This window comes from Rhinolophus sinicus, chromosome 14 (assembly GCF_057876585.1).
Source record: "Rhinolophus sinicus isolate RSI-liver-muscle chromosome 14, RSI-T2T, whole genome shotgun sequence".
NCBI lineage: Eukaryota > Metazoa > Chordata > Mammalia > Chiroptera > Rhinolophidae > Rhinolophus > Rhinolophus sinicus.
The window spans coordinates 174,513,616-174,522,500 of record NC_142514.1 but is presented as its reverse complement, the minus strand read 5'-3'; the positions used below and the strand labels follow the sequence as shown (position 1 = coordinate 174,522,500).

General features: G+C 33.7%; 1 protein-coding gene across 20 annotated transcripts in view; it reads left to right on the top strand.

Moving 5' to 3' along the window:
- PHF21A (PHD finger protein 21A) overlaps positions 1-8,885 on the top strand; it is a 164,008-nt gene that overhangs the window by 2,044 nt on the left and 153,079 nt on the right. For 2 of the 20 annotated variants that reach the window (XM_088789547.1, XM_088789543.1), the window contains exons 1-2: positions 1-617; positions 1,190-1,408. The exon at positions 1-617 is cut by the window's left edge and continues 341 nt beyond it. The exons of 15 other annotated variants lie outside the window; for them this stretch is intronic. The gene's annotated coding sequence lies outside the window, so the exon portion shown is untranslated. The remainder of the gene's footprint in view (positions 618-1,189; positions 1,409-8,885) is intronic. 3 more of the 20 variants (XM_088789549.1, XM_088789545.1, XM_088789544.1) reach the window with 2 other exon arrangements.

The following is an 8,885-nucleotide window of genomic DNA, read 5'->3' as shown; positions in this document are numbered from 1 at the left end:
AAGGTCCGGCCGTGTGTGGGCCCCAGCACTGGCCTTGACAGTGAACTTCGTGGCTGTGTTTTGGATTTCAAAGATTTGCCCCATAGCCGGGGAGCAAGTTGTGCATTTTTGTTAGTATAGTTGTCAGGAATGATGCTTTAGCTGGGGACGTTGGAGAAAGAAGAACATTTATGTATTCATAATTGATAGTTGAATGTTAGAATCAGATTAATTTGGGCTGATGAAAGTTTTTTTTTTTTTTTAAAGCAGTTGTGCACTCTAGGAAGGAAGCCTTTTCATAGGCACACTTTATAGGGGTTCTTTAGGGCGGAGAGCTACAATATCTCCTTTTATAGAGGATGCTCATCAACATCTGTAGCTTCATTGAGGGCCCTGGTAAAGAGACTGCAATTGGGGCTAAGACATCTAAGTGTACTTTTCAATGTTTATGACGTTTGTTTATATTTGGTGTTCACTTATGTTTGGGCAGTAGAAATAAATAGGTCAGCTTTTCATTTGGTTTTGAAGACTAACCCCTCCCCCCTTTTTTAAAGTTTCACGATTTACTTGGTTTCACAGTGTTGTAGGAAACCGTTACTACATTTTTACTGGAAATACTATTATTCATTTTCATTTTGGTAAGTTCCTATTCTTGTTTTTCTGTCTCCACTTGTACACGGGATCTACATTGTGGGCTTAAAACGAGCTTATTAGGGGCTATTTAAAATGTTTGAAGAATGCATTTTAACAATCACAGGACATACCTTTTGATGGCAAAGAGGGAATTTTTGTGTGCAGTTATGCTCATATTTATTAAAAAATAAAAATCTGTGCTTAAGTTCTGTAGATGTATAACTATCCTTAAATGAAGAGCATGGTAATAGTGGAGAAAATTTTCAAAATACAAACTTTTGGCTAACATGTTAAAAATATTCCAGGTGTTTTTCTTTATGTCAGACTTTTGCTTTTGTTAACATTATAGTATTTGCAGTATGACTGGCATTGCTTGGCTGGCCATAATAATCTTTTGCTTGAGTGCTTTTGAAACATAGTTTTTAGATAATTTTGCAAACTTTGTTTAAGCATTTTACACTTTGGACTCAGGCAGGTCTTTATGGAATTGGGATAGTAATAGATTAAAAAGACTCCTACCTATGCCAGATTTTATTTTTAAGAGGTATAAGTGATGGACGGGCCCTATGTTTTTTAGCTTTGAAGGGTCCATCCTTTTCCCCATTCAATCACTGGAAGACGCTGCCTTAGAAATACTCTTCTTCTGCTTACATGAAGAGCTCTAATTCCCATCCAGCAGGAGGTGCTACAGCAAGATAAAGCAAACTGAATTTTCAGGGTCTTGCCACTTATTACAGCTCACTTAGCTTCAACTAAGCAACCAGGATTAACACCTTAAAGTTCCAGAGAGATTTGAGTAAGTCCATTTAAAAATTCCGTTAATAAGTTACATTTGCTATTTGAAATTGAAATCTTTGAATGCTTTTTACCTTCTTAACAATATTATACAAAGTAGATTTGTTATTGTGGATAGCTTATGGGTGCTTGCTTAGGTACAGAGTGATATAGAATTATTTTATTTTGAGGAGGTGTTGGTTTTATGTTGGTGAGTGGGGTGTTGAACACATTTTTTAAAAATTACGAGGAATGGCTATAAACAAAAGTATTTTGTATGACTTGGGACTTTAGGTTTTGTGGTCATCCCTATAGTATTAATACAAATAGGATATAGAGTACTTGAGATTTTAGAAAGATACTGTGTGGGGAAAATTTGAGACTTTTTGTGTTGATTTTTTTCTTGAATCTATGGATAGTGATCCTAATAGATAAATTATTAGGCACTCAACTTTATAAATATATATGATTGATGTATTTGAGTTGGCCTCCAAAAACTGAGATCCTTGAACTATAAGTTACATCGGTGGGTATAGGTCACTGCTATGTCCATTAGTAACACTTAACAATACTCCATAAAAGTAAAAGTAGTTTCATACTGTGTTTCTCTGAAAGTAAGACCTAGCTGGACAATCAGCTCTAATGTGTCTTTTGGAGCAAAAATTAATATAAGACCCAGTATTATATTATACCCGGTCTTATATTATATAAGAACTGGTCTTATACTGTATTATATAAGACCTGGTTTTATATATGACCCGGTCTTATAGGAAAATAAGACCGGGTCTTATATTAATTTTTGCTCCAAAAAACGCATTAGAGCTGATCATCAGGCTAGGTCTTATTTTCGGGGAGACACAGTAGCATTTACAGCACATGGTTGTTTGAAACTCCTGTTAGTGTTAGGTGAATTGGTTTATCACTGGAAATATGCTACTGTGGTGGCTTGTAAAGTTTTATATCAAAGTTTAAAAACTTATAATGTGTAGAGAATTTGAAGAACCTGCTTTGAACTTTGTTTTCTAGGCATAAGGTTGTACTTTTTCTCAATAAGATAAAATTAGATTATAACATGTGAAAGTTATTTGTAAATTGTCAGAAGCCATGCAGATGTTAAGTTGTTGAGATAGGTAACCAATTAATACATGGACAGAAGCATCTGTCTTTAAAATGCTAACTTTCGCCATGTCTTTTGGGAAGTGAGTGCACCCTGAACACCTTACGATTTTTTTCTTTTTTAAATACTGCTGTGGTTACCAAAAAGCTCTTTGTTACAGTTTTGAAGCTTTGTTTAAAAATGCTGCCTAGGCAGTTTCTCATAATTCAAGAAAACGATCATTTTTCCTTTTGTAGATCTTGTGAGATGTGTATCCCCTATTAGTTTTTCTTCATTTCTCCATTGATGTGATAGTAGTTGATTTTAGTGAATATTTAAATTCCTGGATTCTTCTATAGACTCTTATTTACATACGTAGTACATGGTTAAGGTTTTGATTGTTTTGATTGATTCTGCTAACTTTCTGAAAAATTCCAACTAAAGCTTTCAAACTTCTTTCAAAGTGAAGAAGATGTATATCTGTATGCATTAGTATTAGGTACATGTGTATATCATTTTCTTTTTCTGTTTTAGAGGGATTCATGAGGAAATGACTAGTCAAATCTAGAGGAGTACACTGAAATATTTTTGTGTAAAAATAACCCAAAAGTTTGAAACTCAGAGCCTTGAGTTGTGACTTTCTTAACAGACTCTGCTCACAATTTTGGACCAAAATGAAATAAAATACAATAAAATATGTGTTTATGAGCATATCAAAAGGTGTAGTATCTTAAATTTTAGAAGTGGTTGTTCTTTATGAAATAGCCCCAATTAGTAATTAAATATAGAAACTTGCTTCTGTGCAGAGTGAGAAAAACATTTAACTGTTTAGATAAAAATGAAACCTTTCAGGGTAATATTAAGTTTTGCATCCCACAGACAGTGAATACTAAGGCTTTTCTTGAGGAAATACCGAAGTTAAGGTTATATTAATGTGCTTTTAAATTTTGTATCCTTAGTATCTTATTGCTGAAGGCTTTTGTGTTTAATTACTATTCAAAGGAGAAAAGGAAGAGATTAAAGTTTTAGGTCTCTAACCTTTGACAGAATTCCTTTATATCTGTATTCAGAGCTGATTTCTTGAAACATGTTTGAATCTTCATATTAATCTGTGCTGGGAAATATTAATGATTTATGTTAACGTTTCAGGAACTTTTATACATACATTTTTTTGTAGGCTCTAAATGTTCTTAAGGAGCATAACAATATATTCTGATCACTTTAACTTTACCAGGTGTGCATTTTTGCTGCTTTGAGATTATTTTTTAAAAGAGGTAATTTGTTAACACTGCATTAAATTTATTATAGATAATTATTTCTTAAATGGCATGTTTTCTTCTTTGTGTGTATATGTGGACATACTATTTTGTAGGCTTTCATGTAATACTTATTTGTGTCAAATTTTTGAACAGTTATCTTTTGTAATAATGTTGAAATAGACTTATAAGAATAATTTTTATATTACTTGTCTATCAATTCAGCCTTAAACTAGGGTGGTGGTGAACTATTCTCTTTTAGAGATACTATGTGAGGTTCAGTCAACCTTTGGGCTTTTCTAAAACAACTGCCTTGCACTAGACACTTGTTTGGCACTTTGAATACCTCTCCACTTCTCTCCCTGCAATACACTGCAAGCCCCCCCGCCCCCCACTTTTATAAATAAGAAATAGTGAGCAGGTCTCGTTGATGGAAACTATTCTTTCTTATATTTTGGGATCATGTACAGAAATGATTTTCTGCTTTTAAGTAGACAAAGTGAACCCGTAATGTGGAGATAGGAAGGGGATGGGCCCTAACAGGTTGATCTAGGTTTTATTTTGACTCTGTCTGGGGACCTAGGGGAGAAAAATAACTTAAACATAGAAGCCAAAAAGATGGGTTTTGTTTTATTGTTTTGGCTGCATTGAGAATACAAACTGTCAGTACTTGAGGAGACGGAGCAGCAGAAAGGAATTGATTTTTTTCTACTGCAGATCCAAGTATTGTTAACCATGTGTATCTCTAAAGCAGCACACTTACAAATCAAACTGTAGTTGATTCTTTCACTCAATTAACAGTGAGAACCCTAAACTATATTTTTTTTTAATTTTAAATAAGTGCCCAAAACTTCAGTGTAATGACAATAATTTCCTGGTAAAAGTGGGTGATAGTAACCATGGCAACTGCTGTCTCTGGTCTTATGGACAGTATATTGTATTGATGAAGCTTCAGATCCTGTAGTAGCCTGTCACTTTTATGGTGAAATGTAGTAGCATGTGTTGCAGGTGATTTTTAGCTGGATTGTGTTAAATTTGTTTGCCAGCTTATCTTCCCTTGTTAGGAATTTCTTGGACTGTATTCCACAGCATGTTTGTGAAGGTGCTGTTGCCTGAAAATAATCCACCACCTGTGTTAGGCCTCCTGATGCAGATTGCACATAGTTCTTTCCCAGCCTCCTCCTTCAGTCTTACAGAATCTAATAGGGTGTGTGTAGAAACAGTATATACATAAGTTGCAGCTTCAAGTTCTCTGTTTGGGTTTGGACATGTTATTGATAGCTTAAAAAAAAAATTCCTGTGTTTTTGGAAGAGGTCAGTAGATGAGAGAAATGGGTCTGTAGTTGGAATACATTTTTCTGTGTGTTCTTTTCAGACACGTGTGTGGGAAACGAAGGGTAAGAGTGGAGGGCATAAATTTTGAGAAGGACTTGACAAAATAGGAACTTAAATATTACTGTGTTTTTTTGTATGTAATGTTGTTGTGTGTATTGTATTACTATAAAAAAATATTTCCTAGTGGGCAGTATTAGCATATGGGAAATGTTTTCTTATGATAATTTTCTTTTAAAAAACTTATTTATAAAACAATTTGAAAGACTGCTAAAAGAAAAACCTGGTAAAACAATTAAAAATTTTTGAGGGGTGGGGAGCGTATGGATAGAGAGCTTTGAAACTGATCCAACCAAACTTTAAGAAAATTGTTTTTAAAATTATGTTTTTAAATACAATTTTAAAATTACATCAGATCTTTCTGCTTTCTAAGCATTTTTTATATGCTTATCCTGTATATGTTTCTTCTAATGTGAAAATGTTGATCTAAATATTGATTCCCCCCCCCATTATGTGCTGAAGAAACTCTGCCAGAACAGACAGCAAACAAATTAGATCTGAATTTGATTATGACCTGATAATAAGACCTATTCAAATTGTGCTACGTAGTTCAGTAGTTCAGACTTTCTTGAAACTTACAGTCTGGTAGGGTAAAGTGGTTTACTTACTACAAGTCCCAGGATGCATTGTGATTTTTTTTTTCCTTTGCTTAACTCCAGATTGCATGCTGGGACCTGTAGTAGATTTATACAGCACAGGGAATCCTTCCCTCTTGTCTACTCCATTTTATACATAGCTTCTCAAATCTCTTAAGAACTTTCTGCTAAGTAAAGTTTGATTGCTAATATCATGATTATTATGTTGCTGACATCCTAAAGTGAATCTTCAGGAACACCTTTGTGTTTTAATTTACCTTAGATTAGTTTCTTGTTTTTTTAATCAGCTACTCCAAGATTTGTATGTAAAATAACATATATGTGTGTGTGTATATATTCAAAACTTGACCTAGAAATTGCAAATTTTTGTCTGTGATGATAGGTCTTTTTATAATTACATCATTTTTGATTGCTAGTATGGGCATTAGAAGCCTATTATTGTAGGGCTTGATACGTATATGGTGTTCTCTTTTATTTGAATGGAGATAGTTTATTCAGTATTTAAAGTTGGATGGAAGGATTTTTTGTGTGTGTGCCAACATTTAAGTTCAGAGTGTTTTGGTTCTTCTGTAATAACTGTCAACATCTTGAATCACAGTATTCTTTAAATGGAAGATAGATTTCTGAAAATAAATTTAGTTTTAGTGTAAATTTAATACTTAAAGGTGTTGTATGAAAGGCAGAGAAATTTAACAATTTGCTTGTATTTTCATTTATAAAATTTAAATTTCTGTCCTGAAGGTTCAGTGCTTTATTAACTAATATCAGTGTCATTGCAGAGACTAAATGTTAAAATTTGTGACAGTGCCTGGCACATAATAAAGGCTCAGTAAATGTTTAGAATTTACAGCAGCAGCGCTAGTAGTAGTTATTGTTATTTTAAAAAATAGCATACTTCACATTTTTTCTTCTCTCTTTATTTTATTATTTAATCAGAAGCCCAGGCTGTTCTAACAAGACCTTGAGATTCCTGGCCTATGGTAATGATGTGGCAATTCCTTAGAATTTTTTGCTGTAAATAAAATATCTTTGCACGTCATTTTCTCCCTAAGTGATAGATATAGACCCAAAGTAGACAACCAGCCAGTAGCAGCATTTTGACCGGATTCAGCTCTGCCTGTTAATTACTCCTTGCCACTGTACCACAGCCTTTGGTTGACATTGGAAAGTTCAAAAGACAATGAAAATTTCTCTGTTTATAATGTTTGCACTGGTAGCATATCCAGACTAGTTGATTAATGAAAATAAGATGCTACAAAAATGTTCTTTGCATCACAGGGTATGTACACATGGAAAAATTCTGTTGTGTTTTGAAACATGAACCAATCTATCACCACAGTTCAGTGTTGCAGGATTGATGTATTGGAGGCCAGTGAGCAGCCCCAGAAAGAAAATGTAGTTTCAGGTCTGTGAGTTGTACTTAAAATGTTAGGTTAAAAGAAATCATAAGCCTTTACATTAGTTTTCTCTTTTAGGACACTCTAAATTCTTTTAGGCTCTGAAAAATATGTAAGGTATTTTTATCTGCATGGCTGGTCCCTTTTAGCTTTTTGAGAAGAGAAAGGGACACCTGGGAATATTGAAAAAAGTAAGCAGAAGTTGCGATGTATTAGTTTTGAGTGGATGCAGAATCAAGGAAGTGTCTTTCCTACCTTCTTGGCCAGTATATACTCCAGCTTTTTCTTTTGTGCAGAGTTCCTCAGATATTATTGCTGAGGGCTGCTATGTTTATTTAAGAAAACTCTGTCTTTAGTAGTAATTAGTTTAAGTACTTGTTTACACAACAAACTAACCCACTGTAATACTAACCTTTTTTCCCTTATAAATATGAACTGAAATTTGTTAATATTTGTATATTAGACATTAAATAGATATTTTTTAAACCTGTCAAAATTTATGGTATCTAGTCTGATGTGTTTCCACATTGTGAAGGGTTTTATTTATTTTTTATTAACTTGTGTTTTCAAGACCTAATATTAAAATGAAATAAATTCAGTAGTTAACAAAGAAGTTAAATACAAAGGGCTAAATAGAAGGGGAGAATGGTTTCTGGTGTTAATTGGCCAATGCAGGAAATATCAGGTTTGCGTGAATTCCCCTTATCTACATTTTATAGTTACATGCGTTTGTGTAATTCCTAAAATACTAAAGTTAGAAATAAGAAAAGGAAATGAGAATAAAACTGGCAGACGTGTAATTCCCTATAGAGTCTTTTGACTCACCTAAATTACTGAGTACAATTTTCTGCCTTTTTTTTTAATGAAATGTCCCAGGCCAGTATAAATGAAACAGTTGTGATGATATCAAAAGACCTGGCTGTAAGACCAGTCCTGTCACTAGCTGTGCACTCTTGGGAAATTCAACCTTGCCGGGCTTTAGTTTTTCCAGTGGTAAAATGGGCATAGTAGTAAAAGCCGGCTTGACTGTGCTGTTAAAAGGAGTAGATGAGGCAGGACTCACGAGTGTACTCTATAGACTGCAGTAGTATATAAATTGAGTTTTTAATCACTAATAGATGGCTGGGGTTTAAGATACTTGTTTATGTCATGTTAATAATGTTAATATTTCTAAAAATTTAAATATATGAGTTAGAGTCATAATTTGTGACCTGGACACCCCATCACCACCACTACCACCATGGCCAATAGACAAGCTCTTACCATGTGTTTACAGCATAGTTCTTGATAGTATGTGCTGATGAATTTGTGTGTTTGTATATGCCTATATGTACATGCAAATATCATAAATGTATTGGTGTGTTATGGTAATGAAAAGTTTTAATTACGGGCTTTCATGTTGAAAATATTTCTGTGTGTTAATGTGCAAACGAGAGAAATGGCATAGACAGATATGAGACTTTAAATGTTTGGCAAGCTGTGAACAGTTTTCGTAACTTAAGGTTATCTATTGTTATAATATTAATAATAACACTAAGTTCACATTTACTGAGTATTTTATTATGTATAGTCCTAAGTATTTTTACATAAAGGATCACATTTAATTTTAATCCTCACAGCAATATTCTGAGGATTTACTATTACTGCCTTACCCCTATTTTACAGATGAGAAAATAAAGGCTTCCCTGGAATCACAAAGGTAGCAAATGACACAACCTAAATTTAAGTCCAGGTTTGATTCCAGAGCCTCTCCTAGTACGTG